This window comes from Haemorhous mexicanus, chromosome 1, assembly GCF_027477595.1.
Source record: "Haemorhous mexicanus isolate bHaeMex1 chromosome 1, bHaeMex1.pri, whole genome shotgun sequence".
NCBI classification, from domain to species: Eukaryota; Metazoa; Chordata; class Aves; order Passeriformes; family Fringillidae; genus Haemorhous; species Haemorhous mexicanus.
In genome coordinates this window covers 148707634-148725309 of record NC_082341.1, presented here as the reverse complement: position 1 = coordinate 148725309, position 17676 = coordinate 148707634, and the positions used below count along the sequence as shown (strand labels likewise).

At 39.8% G+C, this 17676-nt stretch overlaps 1 protein-coding gene across 7 annotated transcripts in view; it reads left to right on the top strand.

Annotated features, from left to right (window-relative positions):
- Positions 1 to 17676, top strand: part of CYRIB (CYFIP related Rac1 interactor B) — a 96822-nt gene that overhangs the window by 36123 nt on the left and 43023 nt on the right. The gene's annotated exons all lie outside the window — the stretch shown is intronic.

The window sequence follows — 17676 nt, the reverse complement described above, 5'->3', positions numbered from 1 at the left end:
GGAGAGGCTGAAGGTGTTCATATCAAATGTGCAGGGGTAACTTGTAGTTCAGGCAGTTTTTGCATTACCTCTGAAGTAGTCCCAGGGATATTTCCCTAAATACCTGCTGTTGGACTAGGTGAGTACTTCGTGTGAATCATTTTGACTGTTTATACATTGCAAAAAAAACCCATTTGCATTTATTACATGTGAGTGTAATGGGTAATAGTCTGTGCTCAGTATCAAGGTCCTTTAACATTTAAAGAGAAAATTCAGGGCTTTTCTTTGTCTTAGTATTTTAGCAAGTATTGAGACAAAGAAAGGATTTTCCATGAAAAAAATCTCATTACAATGAGGATATTCAGATTTAAGTAATGCTTGAATTTATAATTTTTGTAAAAATAGGAAGATGTCTACATATTCTTGTATCAGTGCTGAAAATCAATGCAATAAAAAGCTAGTGGTATTGCTGTTGTGATACTGATTGTGAGATGTTTTTGACACCATAGAATAGAGAGGGAAACCAATCACCTTTTGTTGCTAAAGGCCACTAGATACAAAATCTTGTACCTTGAGAGCTGTTTCTGAAGTAGCCCTAAGTGAGAATTTCATATCATTCCTGTGGTAGTCTTCATTACAAAAGATGCTGAATGATTATTCATGTATCACTTTTCAGGGTGGAAGGTGATTTTCTAAAGCTGCTGGTGTGGGGCTCTAATCAAACCCCTCATCACCTACATACTGGCATCAGTCAACTTGTTTGCATTTCTTCTCTGCAAATCCAAATTTTGTGACTGGGTTAAGCTTCAATTGGAGGAGCAGGTTAACCTGCTGAATGGAAAAGAAGCAAGTTCTCCCTCTTTGGTTTGTGTGGTGGTAACAGTGCTAAAAGTGAAGGGAGAGAAGGGCAGTAAGAGATTAACAGCTACTGTAATTTTCAAACAGAGCTGCACTTACCCTGTTAGTATCGTTTAGTATGGAATTTTATAATTCTATATAAAGATAGTCCTGTATTTCTTTTTCATGCCAGTAGTGTTTTCTTTATTTTGTGAGAATACTATAAAAACAGAATTGTTGATACTGATCTGCATGAAACAGAACTTGATGGGTATTGCTGCATGAAACTAGGATTTTTCTGCTATCAGATGTAGTTCAGGGTTTTTAGTTGTAGTGATTCCTGTTAGTAGTTAAAATATTGTGTAAACTGACTTTCTGTAGCTATTTTGGTGGCTTTGCTTTTTTCTGACATTAATAGCCTGCATGTAGTTCAGCATGCTACATGACAAAATGAAGAGTAAAGGTGAAGCAAAAACTTAGATGAAATAGCACAACCAACTTCCCACTACACCACAGCCTCTTACCCATCCCCAGCCCCTCAAGCTCCATCTTACTGCTGGGTGGGTTTGATTCCCCCACCCCAGTGCTGGCTGAGGGAGCCCTGCACTTCCCGTGTGGTTTTGGAAAGGTGTTTTATGCTTTCTCCCCACTCTTCTCCAGCTGTCAGGCTGAGTCAGTGACAAGGCTGTCTCTACACCCCATCACATCTCCTGGGGTTCTGTCCTCGGGGTATTGAATTGCTTGAGGCTCAGGTCAGTGTGGGAGGTGTCAGGGATGCTTTAGTCAGCAGTGAGCAGCTCTGGGCAGTGAGATCAAGCCACTGCTGTGGTGGGAGATGCCTTTGCCAGAGCCAGTCCCATGGGGACATTCCTTGGACCATCCTGGCTGACCAAGAAGCAATCCAGTACATCTCTCTGGGCAGTGGAAGGTCTCCTGCTGGGTTTCCAATAGCTTGGATGTGGAGGGCAGCACAGTGTCTGAGTATGTTGCTGCCCAGAGCAGCATGAGTTTCAACAATGACAAGGGCAAGGTCTGGAACCTGGGTCCAGGCAAGCCCTGGTATCAATGCAGGCTGGGGAATGGAGGGGTTCAGAGCAGCCCTGAGAGAAAGACTTGGGGGTGTTGGTGGATGAGAAGCTCAACATGAGCCATCAATGGGCACCTGCATCCCAGAGCCAAAGTGTCCAGGGCTGCATCCCCAACAGCAGAGCCACCAGGTCAGGGGAGGTGGTTCTGTCCGCCTGCTCTGCTCTCATGAGACCTCATGTGGGATACTGTGTCCTGCTCAGGAATCCTCAGCCCAGCCAAGACATGGACCTGTTGGAGTGACTGCAGAAGAGGCCCACAAAAACAATCAGAGGGATGAAACTCTTTTTCTCTAAAGGCAGGTGGAAGGAGCTGAGGTCGTTCAGCCTGGAGAAGAGAAGGCCCTGGGGAGACCTTAGAGCACTTTCCAGCACCCAGAGAGAACTTGTGAGACAGATGGGGCCAGACTTTCAACATGGGCCTGTTGCACTAGCACAAGACCAATGGTTTTAAACTAAAAGAGGCCAGATTTAGACTAAGGGAGAAATGTTCTGCAATGAGAGTAATGAAACACCAGCACAGGTTGTCCAGGGAGGCAGTAAATGCCCCATCCCTGGTAACATTCAGGGGCAGGTCTGAGCAAGCTGACTGAGTAGGAGATGTCCCTGCCCATGGCAGGGTGTTGGACTAGATGATCTTTAAAAATCTGTTCCAACCCAAGCCATTCTGATTCTGTGCTTCTTGGCAGGAAGTGATGGCTTGGGAAAATCTGTTTTGAGATGTTTCTCTGAACTGCTGATGTGTGTTGATTTTGCCTTATGCATTCATGGTCTGAGTTCTGTTTCTGTTCTGTCAAGTAGTTCAGAATCAAAAAAAAAACAACTTAAAGCAAGTTAATTTTTTGTCTTGTGAATGTTTTGATCTGTTGTGTAGCTTTTGCCCTCCTTTACTATTAAGAAAGCATAAACACATAGTTTAATTTTCTCAACTGGGAGAATTGAAATGAACTTTTCTCCAGCTAAAAATGATGAACAGTTTGGCCTAATCTGAAGTCCATCAGAGGCAGTCAATGACATGTTGTCAAGGAAAGCTAGAGTTTAACTCATACTTATCATGCTTTATATATTCTCTGTGCTGCCAGGGAAAGTAGCTTGGGAAACTGTAGGCATATGTACTGCTGGCAGTTATGGAATATCCTTAAGATCCAAGATTTTGTTGATTTCCATTTCATGCTAAACATAAGTCCTACCAAGAAGTTAAGCAGGACGTCCTTCCAGGATCAGATTTCTTTCAAACCAATGCTGTACTTCAGATCCTTTCAGAAATCTGTTCCAAATGTGACATGTCTCTGCACTGTAGCCATTATTTAAGACCTTGGTTTACTAACCTGATGTCTCAAAGCAAATTTGTGTTAAGTACTGGTCTCACGGAGAGTGCTGACAGACTGTTCTGTTTAAATAAAATTGGGAATCACAGTCTTTGTTGTTGTATCATACTCTCAAAGAAACACAGACTCTAAACTGTATCTTAGTATAAAACTGATATAAATTGTGCATGTAACTGAAACAATAATTTGGCAGTATTTGTAAGTGACTTTTTTCCAGCTTACAAGGATTTTGATTGCTTAGTAGCAGCTTTTTGAGCATGTGTGTAAAGATGAGCAGGAGATGATGGCTGTCCCAACTGCACAGCAGCACATTTTGCTGGCTACTGTTTAAGTAACTGACAGAGTCCTGTAAAAGGTGTCTGGGGAAATGAAAAAAAAAAAAAAAAATTACACATAACAGCAAATTCTTTTTGCTGTTATCCATGTTGTACAAGGAAAAAATACTTTTTTCTTCTTTTTATCTCAGTATTCATTAAGCACCACTTGGTTAGACCTGACTTCAGACATCTACGTATAAAACTCTCTCATGGGAATGGACTGTATTTTTCTTCCCATGATACAGCTTGAAGTGAGGTTAAGTAGGAGGTCTAGGCTCAGCTGTATGAAAGATAGGTTAGAAAATAGATAGGTTAGATAGGTATGAAGGTTAGAAAAAAGAGAAGAGAAACCAAACTAAAACTCAACTGATAATAAATCTCTGGTGTGTAAACTCAGAAGATAAGACAATCTCGCTATGTAAGTGTTCATGGTGGCAGAGCTGAGTTTTATGGGGAATTTCTGATACCTGACAGTCTCTGTGGTGTTGCAGTCTTTAAAGAGTAAAGCCAGTGGGAAAGAAACCTTGATTTATCCTTAGGAGTTGGGAGGAATTGTGTTGAATAAACATGAAAAGTAAAACTGCAATCTGTTTGGTATGTGACTGCAGCGTGTTGACTGACTGTCATGCTTTTTGTGTCAAGGGCTGTGTGTGCTTGGGATTGGAGTTAGGCTGAAGTATAGGTGTGAATGGCAATGCCTTTGGAATTAAATGTGGTTGATGAAAGTTGCAGTTTTAACTCTAATCTGTAAACAAGAAAGTTGAGATTCTTTTTAATGGTTAGATGGTGGAAAGGTGTAAGTGTATACAGATATTAAATCCTGCAAGTACTTGACAGGCAGAACTCCTCTGTTATATCATAAACATTGGTGGAATTTTGACTTTGGTGAAAAGGCAGGCTGCTACATAACCCATAACTACAGCTGCTTTCTTGAAGCAGTTGCATCATTTACAGCATGGCTTTAACTGTGTTCCTGGCATGACAGCCTTCCCCCTCCTGATTTTTATAATTTTTTTAAAATTTCCTGCTTTCTCAGAGCTAACCTTTCTGTGCAGTACAGCAATAAAAGATGTGTCTTCCTGTCTCCCCTGGGAGAAAATGCAGGCTTGTGATAAAGTGGTTAATATTGCCTCCTACCACTACCTCTGTCCAGTTGCTCCTTCTCAGCCTAAATAAATTTGTAGTAGTTCTGTTCAGAGTTTATAGTTCATTATGTTCATTTTCAATTTCAGTGGTTTTAAGTCTCAAAACCTTCTGTCTCAAGGCGTTTCCTCTGACAGTATCAGGCTTGTAAAGAAGTAGCAATAATTCTTACTAATCCAATCTCAATAAATGGTTGTCAGTGACAAGTTACTTGTGAGGACCTGAATGGGTTATGTCTGTAACTGTCCTAAGAAATTCTGGCATCCTTCCTGCTTTTAGATGTTTTTCAAAGAAAGAAAAAGCTGGTAATTCAGGCCAGTAACCTTATTTTTGTTGGGAGGAGAACTGGGCATTTTCTGTTCTGTCATCAGATCTGATCTTAAAGGTAGGAGCCACTTACTGTCTTTCAGATACCTTTTATAGCATATCCTCCCATCAAAGTTGTGAAGGCAAATGCTTTAAATAAAAATTTGGAGATAAATTTAATCCTGTGATCTTTGTCACAAGCAATCTTCACTGTCAGAGTGATTCAGGAGTAACATGAGATTGATTGCCCTAATGCCTGCCTTTGAATTCTGTACAGTTGTGCCAGTTTAATATTAGTTTTGTATGTAGTTTAGAATATAATGGGAGACTCCCTTCACCACCAAGGAGGTATTGAACCTTTTCTTTTGCCTGTTCATATATGTACCACAAAATTACCTTAAATGTTTGTATGCTATCTCCTCAATGAAAGCATCTTAGAAATGGCATTCCTTGATTTTTATCTCTTTTCTGCCATGGAAAAGAACAAACTGTCAAGACTTCTTTGCCAATTAAGAATACTCTTCTGCATTTCTTTGTAATTATAGCTACCTAGAGACAGTGTAAATTAAAGAATCTTTAACAGTACAAGTACATTAATCTAGACTGAACTGATACTGGAACTTGCTTAACTTCCCCTTTTAGTCAAGTTACAGAGGTAAGCTGAAAGCCTGCCTGCTCTTAACTGTGATACAGTACAACTGTAAAAATTAATGTTTGGAGCAGCTCTGAGTTAAGAGATTTATAAGAACAAGGCTGGTAGCTGCAGATGCTTCTTCATTTTCCCCTCAGGTAAGTGCAAAGTTTATTCATATTTGAATAATTTGCCCAGAGGCTTACTTCCATATACAGAGATTTCTCCCAGACTTGTACTATTTAGCCTGGTCTCTTCTCCTCACATAGCTGTAAGACATTTTTTTTGTCTTTCTTAACTAAGCTGTGGATCTGGAGTTGCTTGCTTTTTAATAGTGTCTATTTTAGCCTCTGAGTAGCAATTCTATAAATAGGGAAAAGTAGACTTGGTTAGAATTTTTGAAAGCGGAAGCAAAGTCTTAAGGGTCAGTCATTTCAGAAGTGCTCATTTTCTATTACAACATCCAGCTAGGCATTTTTAAAGAGTAAACAGGCCAAAAGTAAGTTTTTTATTCTTCAGCACACTAAGGAGAAGGCTGAAAGCTATGAATTTGCATGTTGGGAATGGTGTTTATGGTGTTGACTTTAAACTGTGTTGCAACACTTGAGTGCTTTACTGATTTGAATATGCCTGATAACAATGCTTGCACACCAGGGAAGCCTGGTGAGGGTGAGGGAGTAGGCAGCTTGATGGCAGATCCAAAGTCACAAACAGTCACATAGATAAATAGATAAATGTATTAAAGCATTATTAATACTCAAGCTTTCAAAATATTTCATAGTTAAGAAAGCTTTTGTGGTGCTCTGATTTCTGATGAAAGATAGCAATAGATTTGGGTTAAAACACTAAACTGTTCTGTTGTCCTCTGTGGAGCATGTTTCTCTGTGTTAACTTAGGAATAGTGCTGATGTAGCTGAGTGTGATTTAGAGCAGTTTTTATGTAAAGAGTGCATGAAGTTTAGGGTTCTTTGCCTCGTAGTTTTTTTCCCATTGTAAATATCTAAAGTAGTGTAAGATGCGAAATGTATAGCCTGTATTTAAGCATTTTATTTACTTACTAGGACTTGCAATGGAAAACTTTGACAGTCATAAAATTGATGGTATGAAATATTAATTCAATTTAAACCAGAAATTCTAGAGCTGTCCTTCTTTTTTGGGTGCAAGACAGCAGCTTTGTGGGAGCCCAGAGTGCAGTAACTATAGTGGAAAGTTTCCATCAACAGCAGCATTCTGGAGAGTAGAATGTATCAGGTATAGCCATCTGTGGGCTGATTTCTGGCTGTGTCTCTTTTTCTGTCCCTCTCCTCCACCCCTTTTTTGTCCCTATCTGGTCTTAAGGACACTTCTTTTCACCTTGTGGATCTTTTGAACTTCTGTGTGCTCTGTGTGTGATGTAATTCTGCTTGAGTTTGTGTGCTGAGGAATGATCCTGTTTGCCATTCCCCTGCTCTTGCAGTCACACGTCTCAGAGGAAGTAAAATCAGCGTTCTGCCTTTGGGCTGGCAGAGTTCGGGCTTATTATGACAAAAAGTAGGAAGAGCTGCAGTTGGAAGGGGGTTGAGAATCACTGCCTTTAAGCAGTAGCTTTTATTGTCTAGTAGTAAAGTTATAGCTCTGTTTTCTAAAATAAATCTGCTTCAATGGCTTGGCACTACCCCAATGTACCTTTTTGGAACAGTGATCCTTGACATAAGTGAGTGCTGAAGCAGCTCTTTCCCATTCCAGGCAGAGTGCTTGGTGGAAAAAACTAAAAGTCTGTAAAATACTATTTGATAATTCCTTATGATAATCAAAACTTTGGTAGTGTGTACTAAGGTAAGGAAGACATTATTTCCTCACAGTTTATTTTCCTACCACGTGTTGCTCTTGTGGTGCCATGTATGTGCACCAAGGCAGCACATGGGGCTCCAGAAACTGCCTCAAAAATGAGGTTTCTCAGTGAATTAGTTCTTGTAGTATTCTGGTATTAACAGGATGTGATACCTTTTAGGGCAAGGTCTGTGTGCCTGAAGTTCCAGGTTTTGTATCTTCTCTTGTGATATGTTGTATTTGCTGGTTTCAGAGTACGCAGAGGAACATTAGCTGCTCATGCCCTCTGCTATCTGTTAGGAATGTGACATGGAACCAGAGTTATAAATGCCACCTTTCTGAACTATCATTGTTTCCTTGCCTGGCTCTTGAGAATGTTTTTCATGGTCTCATGAACTCCTTAATGACTTCTCTGTTTTGTCATAAGCATGGTGTTCATGATCACGGAGAATAGTCTGGCTGACTAGCAAAACAAAAAGCTGTTTTTACTTTTCCCAGTGTGGTTAATTCTTTACTAGTTCTATAGACTTGTTATAGACTCCTGTTTTATGAGAGAGGATAGAATTTGTGGATCTTGTTAAGGGTCTAAGCACAAATTTCTTTTGCTTGAAGGCTTCTTCCATGGGAGCAGCTTATTCTGTAAATTAAATACACCTACTAAAATGCAAATTGTGCATTTACGCTCATTTTTCATCTTAGGAAATTGTCCCAGTGTAGGTTCAGTGTTGTTTTTTAAGAAGTGAGTTCTAACTACAGGACATATTATGACATTCCTCTCTGATAATCCAGCAGTAGCCGGTGTTGAAGTTGGTTGATCTGGATGAAACTTTTTTCCCCTCAAGCACATTGTTTAACATGTGTATCTTTTCCTTTTTTTAAAAAATTATTTTTGTTATCTTTGTGAAAGGATAGTTTGATCAGCAGTTTGGAACACTTGAATGATTTTATAATTAAAAATAGTCTTAATAAAAGATTTTTTTTTTTTTTAACTATAACATGTGTATTTCAGATGAAGTTTCTGTTTATGTCCAAGATTATACTGGACTGTCTCAAATGATTAGTTAACTTCTTACTGTCTGTAGGGCCTTAACTTAAAGGCTTAAGAAGCTTAAGTTTTCAGCAGTAAAACAGTAATTTCCATTATTTTTCAGGATGATGGATGAGAATTTAACATGAGTATCTTTGCTGGATAGGAGTGCAGTATCTGATTTTTGGAGTCTGTATTGCTTCAACAGCTTCTGTCTGTAATGTGATGTAGTGCAGAGATTTTGGAGGTATTCTGCATGTGTGCTTCACGTAGAGTATCTTCACTGACTGCCTGGAGAGTCACTAAACAGCCTCTTCTGTGCTTATGCCTTTATCCATTGCTACCCTCACCAGCTCTTGCTGTAGCAGAATTCAAAGACAACACACCTGGCTAAAGTCCTTCTCTTTGTGTTGAATGTTTGGCCTTATCATGAAGGAAGATAAGATAAGGAATTGAGGTATGGCAGTGTTAATTACCTGGAAGCAAATAGGAAGTCATAGTAAAAACCAGGGATCAAATGCATATTTCTCTAGTTACTGCAGCAACTGGACTGAGTTTCTGTAGCTGAATGACTCCTCATAAAACATGTTTATAAGATAGAGGCAAAATTAGTAATAGGATATGGGACTCCTTTAGTTTCTCTGCAGTGATACATTAACTGAAAGTAGATCCAAGTGAAACCTTTTCATACTTTCAGATCTGAAAGATCTTAGTCATTGTTGGTGGCTTTGTTTTTAATACTATTTTTGCTGATGCTTGTATTTTTAAGAACATAACAATTTGCACAAAAATGAGATGGAGGCCCTGAAGACCAACATCCATTTCTATATTTGAGTGATACGGCAATGAATAAGTTAATATTTGTCTTGTTACTAAATTATTGAAAACCAGATTATTTTTAAATTAAAGACGAGAAAACTACTGTAAGCCTCTTGTTCATGCAAAAGGGTTTTGCACTCCTCTTTGTGAAGTCAGGCCTCCTTTTGTTAGTGAGCTTTCTTTGGTGCTTATGACAATAACATTAGGCAAAAAAAAATTTCTAGTTCAGCCACAGTGAGAAGCATATCTTTATTAACAAGATTTATCGTTATGTAAGTCTTCATACTTCCTCTGTCTTGTTTTTGTCACATTCCAGTATTCAGAGATTGCTGGAAAATGTCTGTTGTTGGAAAGGTCCTGCTATAAGAGATTTCTGCTATAAGAACACCCATAAATCATGCAGTTCTTTGGCAGTGTCTTTGCCACATAAGATGTCCCTGATAAATTGTGTGAGTTCATGAATGGCAATACAAATAATTCCATAGTAGGTAATGTTTGTTTTAGCCCATGCTGGGCATGGTGACCCTCAAACTAAACATTGTGAAAGTTAACTAGCTTTACTTACTCTGAGACTCCTTCTGAGAGAGATACGGGAGCTTTCTGCAGTTGTACTGAGCAAGGCCAACAAGGCTCAGTCAGTCCTGTTAGAGCAGATGCTTTAACTTTTCTGAGTGCTCCTAAGTGTCTGTGTGTGTAAGACTTCTGTCAGCAGCCAGACACGTATATGGTGTGCAATTAACTTTTGCATCTGTACTAAATCCAACCCACCTTGTAGGCACTGAATCACAGTCCTTGGACAGGTGAGCACTGCAGCACCACGTGATGGATGCAGCTCCTTGCTGGAAGTTACACATCCATGGTGTGTGTGCGTGTGCTTCCCTTTGGACCTCTCCAGGCTGGAGCTCGTGCTGCGCTTCCAGCACACAATTCCTGTCACACTCTTCCCATTCCCACCTTTCTGAGGAGCTCTGGAGCCTCTGCATTTGGTTTGGTTGAACATTAACCTCGTGTGTAGCACTGCCCATGCTCTGGTTGCCCGGTGTGCTGAAAGGCCCTGTGGGTTTCTCATGGACAAGCAGCCTAAAGCATGCTCTGCCTGTAGAGCAGCTCTCTCATCACATGGTTTGATGGAGTCCCTGGTCTAAATTTGGAGACTGTAGAAGCCAGGCACTGTAATTTCAAGTCTTGTTACACATACTAGTACAATTTATCCCTGGTTTTCAGTGATACTCTTGAAGTTGGTGGTCATAGGACTTTTTTCAGGATGCTTGAAGTGCTTGTACTGATGATTCTCTTGTTGAATGTGCTGGCATCTGCCTGAAATAAGTGGTAATTGGATGAAGGGAAGCTGGTACCTGTGGATGTCTGTTGTTGGAGTTTTACTTAAATACAGCAGCTTTGTGTCTACCAGAATTATGCTGGCCATGATTTCACAGTTTTGTGTGACACAGTTCCGTTTCTTCATGTGTGGATTTGAGTTTTGTAGCTGTATTTCTTCATGGAAAGTGGTTCTTCAGAATCTGCTAGTCTTAAGTAAGTCTTTCTAGCCTCAGAAGGGCAAAAAAGCTTTGTAGTGTGACACATCTCTAAATAAAAAAAAATTGGGTTTTTTTGTTTTGGGGTTTTTTTATTATTATTTGACTTCTGTTCCGGAGTAAAGTTTGATTTCAAAGCATGAACTAACTGTCTTGCTGCAATCTCTAGAAAATATGTGTGAATATTTGAACATTGGAGTTTGTAATTTTGCTTAAGCAGAAAAATGTAAGACTTGTTCTTAAATACTTCCTTTGTTACTCCAAATACAGGGTAATATAGAAAAAATTGTTGTGCTCCTGTTTTGGCTGAGGTTGTAACTTGCACATTAAATGTAGGAAAAATGCCTCTGGAGATGATGGCATCTACAAGTACCCTTTGAACAAAGATCTTGTGCTATCTCAGTACATTCATAAATGAGAGGATGTGGGAGTGTAAGAATGGCTTGAAAATTCATCAGATTTCCTGTGCAGAAACAGGAGTCCGGTTGCCTTTAATGTCTTGGTAGTGAGAAGCGGATGTAAAAGCTGAGAGTTGACAGACAACCTTGTCAGGGTGAGACTTTCTACTCAAGGTCTCAAACATAAGCTTTGCAGTTTCATTTTTTTTTTCTTTTTTAACAAATATTGGATCCTGAAAAGATCATTCAGACTGCTTTAGCTAAGAGCTTAAACTATTTACTCATTAGATAAAGTTAGGTACTGTAAACATCACTAAGAGCTGGAACTAATGCCTGCCTCTCTGTGGACTAGATAACAAGGTTGTCTAAATCCAGCTGATTAGAAAATGGGGGGGGGGGGGGGGAAGGATATATTGACCAACTACCCAGAGTAAGAGCTTCATGGCATCTTTCCTAGGTTTTCTTCACCCTTCAGAATTTTTAAATTACAGACTTGTTGGCATAATGATGGGTAGAAGGGACACGTGACTCTACCCTCTATTTAAGGAGTCTTAAACTGATTGTCTGCCTGAGAGCCAGACTCGTGCCTCCCTCCTAGCTGAAGCTGGGACACTTTCTAAGTAAGAATATGAAGGATACTGAAGCTGGGACGTGTTACATAATGGGGGCTTCAGGTGTGTATCCAGGGAAGACTAAGCACAACAGATCCTGGTGAGAAGGAATTTTTATGGAGTGGGAAAGTCTTTTGTGTTTAGTCTTTGCTTAGACAGATCTCTGTCCAAGTGAGATCTTAAACTGATCTTGCAGTTAGAATATGGAGCTTCTATCCTATAATTACAAGCCTTAACTTACTGAAGAGTTTGTGTAGCTTGCTCATAACTGTAACAGTTAAAGCTCTTAGAAAGCAGAACTGGTCCACTGGCTCTGGTCACAGGAGGATCTTCTTTCATTGTGCTTCTGTAGGCAGTAGAACAAAACAGGACTGATCTGACGATCAGTCCGTGTGTTAATTCCTGGTTTCTATAATGTCATTCAGTGCCTTGGTTGGGTGTTGTGTATCCAAGGAGAAAACACACACTAACTGAGATCTGAGGTCAAAACATTTGTGGCAGCTGTACTTGAGAGTGAAGAAATATTCCAGGTTGTGCCTTGTGCCTGTTTCTCTGTATGGCAAAAACGTTTTAGGACAAAAGAACTGCTCCTGACATTCATTATAAGAATTATCAGACTTTCTGCAAGGACTCTTCCCTTCTGACCAAGTTTCTATAAGTTACATGGTATGAAATTAATTGTCTTCCTTCTTTGTATTTATCAAGAACATCCTCTCATTAGAAATAGGAAAAGATTAGTCCTGTCTCAGTCTGTCTGTATGTACTTGCCCTTTTCACCCTGCTATGGAAACCTGCTCCATTACTAATCTGGAGAACATGTCATCTGTGTCCTGCCTCTTCATCTCTGAGTTGAGTCACTCTAGGACTTGAGTCACTCTCAGAAGAGTAGTTCTGTTTCAAAAGGGAACTGGAGAAAATATTCAACGTGTTTTTTCAAGTCTGGCATCAAATACATTCTTTTCCGCTCACAGTTAAACTTTAATCCTGTCTAATATAAGAGTATTCAAATGATTGGCATATTTACTGCTTCCACATTTGTCTTTGAAACAGAGGCATATGCTTATTGTATGGCTAAATGGAATAAGTATTTAGCAGTTTCAGTTTAGTTGGTTTTTTACACAAGAGCTACTTTCTTCTGATTGCTGCATTTGTAGTAAATGCAGATACATGTTCCTGAGCTCCAAGAAGCTGAGTAAATTTGGGCTTGAAGATCAGTAATAGTCTGGTGGGAGTCAGAACTTCTGCAGTGTGAGCAAAGTCTACTGAAATTGGAGCATACACTATTTCCAGTTGTAATTAATAAATAATAACACAAAAAGTGATAAGGATACTCATCTACTAAATGTCAGTCCTTCTGTAATACTTAATTATTTTGAAAACCTGTGTTTTTAAGGGAAGTTGCTAAATTGTGCTGCAGTACTGAGCTTGAAGTACCAAGTCCAGTGCTTCAAAGCTGCAATACAGCTCTGACAGGAGAAAGTGTTCACAATTGGAAATCCTTTATATGACTTTGGAGTAATTATTGGAGGAAAAGCTGGTCAGTGTTTTGTTTGGTAAATTACACTTCAGAGAATACATTGTGTTGGGCTGATAATACTTTAAACCTCTGCCAAATGTTTGCCATAGGACAAGGGAAGGTTATGTGTGTCTTCCATCTCTGTCTTTGCAACTCTTAGCTAACTGGATGATCCTAATTTACTCACAAATTAGCTTCTAGTACATGAATAAATACTAGAGATACATTTTTAACCATAGTTAATGGTTTTGCAGGTCAAACCTGTAAGGACTAACATGCATAGGTCCTGTAACTCATGCTGTTCTGATGAATGAAAAAAAAGGAATAGTTAGCTGTTGAAAATGGTGTCACTAGAGTGCTCCAGTGTTACATGGAAGCAGAGCTGCAGACTTCTGGAGGCAAATAGTTTTAACCTTGGAATGTGTCTTTGCATCAGTGTTATTAACTGCATGATGTACAGTTGAAGCTCAAACTATTGAGTTTTAGTGTAATTATTTGATCTTGACACTCGGTTTCATTTCTGTCCTGGAAATAAAGGAATGACAGATTACTTTCTCAGCTGTGCAGAAGTGAATATCTGGGGATTTTTGAATAGTTCTCAGACTACCAATTCCTCAAATCACAGGAGAATTTCTTCTTTCAACTGAAAATTAAAGTTTTGGCAAAATATGTTCCTAAGGGAAAGAAGTAGCCTGTATCATTTTAGTGGCATATAAAATTCTCAAGTTTTCTTGTTGTGGACCTGTTAGTGAGTTCTGGTATTTTTATGTTTTCCTGTTTTTGTAGGACACTGGTTTTGTTGCTTTCTGCCTCTTTTTTGCACAGCTATTTACTATGGAGAGTAGCCTGCCAGAAGCTCTGCAGGGGTTATTTTGACTGCTCAGTGTGTGTGCTGTCTTAGTCTGATGCCAGAATTGTTTGCAAGGTACCGTAAGCCTTCTGACACTTGGTTATCTTTATGGATCTTTATAGCATATTTTTTCTTCTGCTAATTTTGTATACTCTGCATTTCAGATGGGCTGTTGTGCATTTCAGATAGGCTGCTGTGTCTAGCAGTCTGTTGTGATAGGGAGGATGCATCACCTTAAATCCACATTACTGTCTCTATGTTTTGGACTAAGTAAAATCAAGCTCAGGCAAAGATAATGTGTGTCATGTGATTTTTAAATGTGGTTCATATCTACACAACAGTGTTAGGTATACAGGCTAGGTGGAGTTTCTCCTAAATGGAATTCAGAGAAAGCTTTTGAGCTGAAATAGCCTGCATGTTAAGTTGTGAAATCTACATTTGTCTGGGCTTTTGAAGATTCTGTGTAGGTTACTAAATAAAGAGGAAATAAAATGGCATCTCAGGCCACCCCAGATGGTCACTTCAGTAGTGTCCTTGGGATGTGATTGTCTGACTGGAGCAAGGCAGAGACCTGGAGTGTGGGCTGTTGGGTCAGCAGTTGAAGGTTTGGGGAGAATTGAAGGACAGACTGACCTCTGCATCTGTTTCCCTCTGCGTCTCAGCCCTGAGTCATTCCTGTTACCTGCATGTGAAGACATGTAGCCAGTTCTGACATGGCCCTTACAAGGCCTGCAAGCGTCAGTCTTGCTTTAATGGTGGCAAGGACTGCAAAATTGTTTAACTTGAAGCTCTGTGTAGACACTGCTATATCTGACAATAACTGCCTGTTTTGCCTCAGTATTTCAGCAAACTGTCTTGAATGGAGTGCCCTGAATCCCTCAGTAAAACCAGCTAAGCCCTGTGTTAGTGGCTTTACCCTTTGCTCCTAAGGACATAGCCATTAATAAATTTCTCAGAAGTTTTCTTCCTTGTAGCTCAAATGAGTGTGAAACTTGGAGGCTTGAGAAGCACTTGCTGTGCCTCTGCCTGTTGAAACATGTACCCAGGGAAGAGCAAACACTGTGCAATTCACAGAAGGCTTTTTGCATCTTTATGGTTAATGGTCTTCTTGAGCATGAATTTTGTATGGAGAACAAGATTTAATCAGGTGCTGTGCTAATTCCACCTTCCCCTTAAGTGACAAAACTAATGAAGTAAGGGATGGTCGCTTACATCAAGAGGTGAAGTCTCCCTAATTTAGCAGGAACAAGTAGGTTTATTGTCTGCTTCCTTCTTCTGAATTCATCATCCTACAAAGCTATGCCAGCACAGTCTGTGGAGGGCAGGCAAGGATATCTCCTGGGAATGAGCTTACTCTTTTGTTGTTCACCTGCTATTCTCATTAGCCTGTCAAAGAAACAGTGTTAATTTACTCCACAAAGGTCTATTGAAGTAAAGAAAATTAGTTTGTGAACAAATCTTGCCTGTAAACTAAGATGGCAGCTAACTTGGTTTTTCTCAGCTATGCTATTTATACTGTAGGTTACAGTTTGGGAATGTGTTATTTAAAAAGAAAAATAAATCTCTCTTGACAGGTTTTATGGACTGAATTGGATTAATCTAGATCATATATAAGGAGTTGTTGCCTTGAAAGCTGTAGAGATCTTCTGAAGGGGCCATGTTTTCGGCAGCTTTTCTGTGTGTGCTTCCCCCTCAGCAGCCTTGTCCTTGCTGTGTGCAGTGCTCCTGTGCAGCAGCCTCCTTCCTCTCCAGTTCCTCCTATCACAACCAGGCTTAATTCTTTGCCCTGTGCTGGCAGATGATGTGCTTCCAGTGCTTTTCTGGATGTTTCCGTCATCTCTTCAATCCACTGTAACATATGGCAGTTCTGCCAGGTGGGATTTTCCCATCCAGAAGTGCCCCACAGCAATTGCTGCGGGCATTGCTTCACTTTCTCCTGAAGCCAGGCTGCAGGAATGGGTTGTCAGGGAGGAGGAACTGCAGCACAGGAAATGCTGAGCAGCCAGGAGTGGGAGCAGTGCAGGACTGGAGAGGGCAGAAGGGTTTCCAGTGAGCTTAGGTATTCTTTTCAGTAAACCTGCTTGTGATTTCAGTAGTTAAAAGGAGATTTAACCATTCAGATTTGTCAACATGATGCCAAGTGTCCTGACAGTGGAACAACAGAAATATAACAATTTTCCTGTTTAATGAAATGATCAATCATGCTTGAAAAAAAATCAATTTTTGGTACTGAATAAGAAGCTTTTCATAGTGCCGTGTAGCAGGGTAGAAGGAAGTGTTTTTGATTGAGTGTATTGAAGGAACTTGTGAGTTTCTTAAATGGTCACTCGGGCAGCAAGACTTTCAATTCTGTTATGGACTGTAGGCAGTGATGGAACTGCTCTGCTGTCTGCTTGCCAAGCAGCATGAATGAGAGGATCTTATGGCTTCCATTCAGTTTATAAGATAATTGTTAACCTATACAGTTGTCTGGCAAGAGGTCCATGAATGAAAGGGACTGAATAGGGTGGTGGAACAATTGTTTAAACAAAGCTTATGCATTAAGGGAGTAAAAGTGTTTTGGGTGTTTTTTAGATTTCCCCTTCTGCAAGAAAGAGAATTAGTGCTTCTTACAACATTTGCAGGGGAAAAAAACTGCCGACACATGAACTTGACAGGCAGTTGCTTATCTTAGGTACTTCCTTGACACAAATTGGCAAAAGTTATCATTAGTTAATATTACTCTTTTTTTGGTTTTGCTTTTCAGCTGTCTGTTGCAATTATATGCTTCAATGTAGCTGTGGATAGGATCCCTTGGTTTTATTTGGCCATTATATTTGGCATAGTATCTCACGGTCCTTGCCTTTTCTCCTAGCTGTGCTCCTCAGGTTGCAGGTTTTCCCTTTGCAGAGAGGGCAGGAGGTAAAGAGTGGCACCTTTTGGATGGTAGTTTTCACTGTAACTAGAATCGTTCCCCATCCTCGATGCTTTATAACTCTTCCTCTTCCCTCCACCCTTGCCCAAGCTGGGGCAAATCAGTAATGTTATTGTGTTTGTGATTATATATTTAACTGCAAAGCCACATATTTTTGTTAAATGCCCGTTAATCAGGATTACCTGATGTAAGAGGAACTGGTGATAGCTGATTAAATACAAATTAGCACTGAATATTTCATGCCTCTTCAGCTGGATTTGAAACGACATGACAGGGATTTTATATTTCTAAACCAAGCTTGTGCTAAAAACAGACATGTTGCAGAATATGCTTGACTTTGCTTTAAGAAGCAGAAAGAGAATTGGAGGACAAAATGGGAAGACCATTCCTTTTAAAGAAACTTGGAGATGCGAGATACTAAAAAGAAGGATTCTGGTGTCAGGAAAACCTGAAGCAGGAGCAGCAGTGGTTTTACTGGAGACACTTTAAGTGACAACACTTGAATATTTAAATTAGCTGAAAGAGAAGCAGCCTACAAAACCCTAAAGGGAAAGGACTTATGAACCTTTCA